This window comes from Galeopterus variegatus, unplaced genomic scaffold, assembly GCF_000696425.1.
Source record: "Galeopterus variegatus unplaced genomic scaffold, G_variegatus-3.0.2 Scaffold2491, whole genome shotgun sequence".
NCBI classification, from domain to species: Eukaryota; Metazoa; Chordata; class Mammalia; order Dermoptera; family Cynocephalidae; genus Galeopterus; species Galeopterus variegatus.
The window spans coordinates 244,345-248,580 of NW_007728602.1; positions in this window are offsets into that span (position 1 = coordinate 244,345).

The window sequence follows — 4,236 nt, forward strand, 5'->3', positions numbered from 1 at the left end:
AGCCTCATAGGGAGATGAGGCCTAAGAGGAGGGGGCAAAGCTGCCCACACATATCACTCCTGAACAGCTCTCACAATGCCAGAACTAGCTGTGAGTCAATGGATGTTTGATTTCTGAATATGGTTTATGCAAATTCTCTCACATTTCTGATATGGATTTATTTTCCAAAGGGATGCTGAGATTGCCATCATTAAATGGAACCCAGTTAATTATTTGCCTATATGAAAAGTGACGAAGACTATCCCCTTGACTAATTCTAGTTAGGCTCCTCTAAGTGCTCAAAACCTGGACGTTGGATTTTTCTCTTTGGCTTACTTATTCCAGTTTTAGCAAGAATCCTGAGTCGGTTTAGCAAAAATCCTCCACCCTTGGTCTGATCACCCTGAATATTTGATTAAATTCCTTTTGCCTTGCCCTTGATATCTTATCACCCTGGCTTGTCTTTAACAAAAATCCTGTGAAGTCTGTTTAGCAAAGAATTACCTTACCTCTTAGTAATTTTCCATTGATTCATTCTCACCCTGATTCTTGGCTATAAATTTCCACTTGTCCTTTTTGTATTTGGAGTCGAGCCCTATCTATCACCTCTACCACACAACTCCATTATAGTAGTCCCCTGAATAAAATCTGCCTTCTTGTGTTTAGCAAGTGTCATGAATAATTCTTTAAAAAAAAAGTAACTAAGAAGCTTAATGCAGCAGTGCAAATCAATACTGACCAATTGAAAAAAACTAAAGGAAAAACATAATCTAATTGGTTTACAGCAATAAATATTTGAAATAATATTCTAAAAGAATGTTATTAAATTGTTTATAGCCAACTAGTAATAAGAAATGAATTAATGCTATTCCAGATATGCTCTAAATTTTAAAAACTATGGGGGAGGAGAGAGACTTCTTTCTTGGATACAAATATTTTAGTTCAACTAAATAATTAACATTTATAAAAATATTAGAAAGTTTAATCTAATTTATGGGTAAAGATTTATACCAAAAAGAGGAAACTGGGAGTAGTCTCACTCTCTTGAGAATGTGAGACACAAACATCTTTTAAATACCTACTAAAATGAATATTTCTAATAATCAAATCGGTAGTAAATGAATGTGACATTTAGGAGTAAGTCCATTTAAGTACCATCTGCGAACAATACATTCTTCAAACTCCTCCAGAGCTGCCCATGTCTCAAGCCCTGTGCTCTGAACCAGTGAGGGGCACCGCAAAAAATGGCGAGGATCCTTATGGCCCTGTCAGCTAGCGGCATCGGCTGACTCCCCCTTCAGTGTCCCGCCGGCCTGCTGTTGGTAGTGGCTGTGCTGACCCCACCAGCCCTACAGTCCCTGGGTCCCCAGTCCTGCGCTCCCACCCCCCCTACCCACGCTGCAGGGGGTTCCATTTCGAGCTGTGCCCAAGACGCTGAGCCTGGACTCCCGAGCCCAGGAGCAGCCCGAGCCTAGAGACCCGGCCCCTGTACGGTTCCAAGATCTGCAATTCGGTGAACCTAAACCCGGGCAGGAAGGGCCGCTAAGAACACTGTGGAAGACTGGGCCAGGGGCAGCAGAGAACAGAGACCCGAGCTCCCCGCCTCTGGGTGAAATAACGCAAGCACGCAGGCCGGGCCGCTGCGCCTGTGGAGCCCTGGCTTGCCGGGCACGGGGCCCCGCGGCATGGAAGATGCTGAGCGTCCGAGACCCCGAGCTCTTCCCTCGGGCCCAGATCCCCACGGTCGGCACACAGAACGCCGCCAATCCCCCGCTCCGCTCCCCATCGGCAGTTACCTTGGCAACCCGAGACCCCAACCATTGTCTTCTCTGCAATGGTGACAAGGAACCACTATTCTCCAACCAGGATGTAAACGTCACCCGAGAAGCTAGAGGACAAAGGTTCACAGAAGTGCACTGTGAGGTCACACGGGGCAGTTAAGGCAAAAAGGATGCGAGGCTCCCAAGCGGCATCCGAGACTGGCCCTGAAGGCTCCGGTTGAGTGAGATCTAGCAGTCTCGGGAGGATCAAGGGACCCAACGAAAACCAGACCCGTCCGAAATCTCCTTCCACAAAAATGAGATCTTCCACAAAATGGGATCTGCCATTTTTGTCCTTCCACAAAAATTGGATCCACTGGCAGAACCTCTGAATCCAGGGTGCGCCCATAGCTCAGCGGTCACCCCACAGCCCGCATGGCCTGATTCCAACCCTTTAGGGAGCACCTTGATGAGCTCAAGGACTTCCTAAAAGAGGCGGGAGAAATTTTCTCATCCTGGCACCTTCTCCGTGGATTTATGAGCCAAATCCACAGAATTGAAACAACAGAAACCTCCTCCTTCGAGTCTGAGTTCAGATGTAAAAATCGGTGATGTTTTAAAAAGAGAGGAAGCATGCCTCCGTTTTTATTTAAGTATAGGTACAAAGAGAGAAAGGACTTTTCCCCCCGTTTCCCCAAAACATGCAAGAATGAGCTCGGGCATTCTCTGTATCTAGCTTTTTCCACTCATGCAAGGTTTTTATAGTTGCTTTTGGGTGTTAATATAAGTAACAGAACCATCTGGGTGGAGAGTTTATTGAAACCATTGAGTGAGGCACAATGGGTAGATTATGGAACCTGCAAATAGGAAGTTAGAGAATTGCCTACTTTATTATCAAGCAGCTTTAAGTGATGACGCTGGTTTAGCACAATTTTAAAAGATAACAATTATTTTGTTATTGATAGCTGAGTTCATTAGTGCACTGCCAATATTGGGGCTTCAGTCCCCACGCAAGCCACAGGATTTTATTTTTTTTTTAACTCGTGACAGTTTCTGTGTAAATATCAGTCCACATGAGGTTGCCACTTGCCTATTTTGTGAAAAATTCTTTCTGCGCTTAGGGGTAAAGAGCGGACAGTAGATTGTCCGATTACCCACTTGGATCAAAGTAGAGCCCTGTTTCTTCTTAGATCTCTAAGAAAACTGTCTGTGGAAAACTCAAGTCCCGCCATCGGGATTCCGTGGAAGCCAGTCTCACCTGTACCGCACAGGCCGGGTGCTGAGCCACAGGCGCGTCCCCGGGTGGACACCACCCCGGTCCCTCAGAGTCTAAAGACTAAAGCAGAGCATAAGGGGAGGAAGAGAGCGCTGTGACATGCTGGGGCGGGGGACGGGGGAGGCGGACGGTGTGGACCTCACCGGGGTCAGGATGAAGGGGGAGCACAAAGGTTCCTGAGCTGGCTCTGGTCAGAGGAGGAAGTACATAGGTTCGTTTGGTTGATGTGCTTGACGAAATACAACGATTCTGTCTGGTTTGAACTCCGAGAGGAAAAATGAAGGGTAAAGGAAAAGGCACATGTTTCCACCAGGTTTCGATCTACACTACAGTAACATCTGCACAGGGAGTCCTCATGATAGAAGATATATCTGGACAATCCAGGTTTGGAAACTTTAAATTCAGCCTTTTTTTTTTTTTTTTTTTTTGCCAATAGTCTTCATATCTTCCAGACTTCCCACTTATTAAAATCAACAATATACGGCATCCTAAAGGCCGATATGTGCCTACTACAAGTCAGTACATATATTCACCAATCATATTTTCATGAACACCCAGAAACTTATTCATAATAGCCAAAAGAACTGGAAATGCCCCAGGTGCTCATCAGCAGATGCATGAATAAGTTCACATAAACTAATGTATTGAATAAGAAAGAACAATCTCCAAGTATATGGATGACTCTCACAGACATGTTGATCAAATGAATCTGAACGCAAAAGGGGAAGTACTCTGTGGTTCCACTGATTTGAATTACAAAGGTGGCAAGGCTCCCTTCTGCTGTTAGAATAGTGGTTTGCTCTAGGGAGAACAGGTAGGGAATGGAAAGGAACTGGAGATGTATTTCAGCTGCATGCTGGTTGCCCAGGTATGTTCAGTTTGTGTAGAGTCATCAGGACAAATATTTGCACAAGACGGAGGCGGACGGTGTGGACCTCACCGGGGTCAGGATGAAGGGGGAGCACAAAGGTTCCTGAGCTGGCTCTGGTCAGAGGAGGAAGTACATAGGTTCGTTTGGTTGATGTCTTGACGAAATACAACGATTCTGTCTGGTTTGAACTCCGAGAGGAAAAATGAAGGGTAAAGGAAAAGGCACATGTTTCCACCAGGTTTCGATCTACACTACAGTAACATCTGCACAGGGAGTCCTCATGATAGAAGATATATCTGGACAATCCAGGTTTGGAAACTTTAAATTCAGCCTTTTTTTTTTTTTTTTTT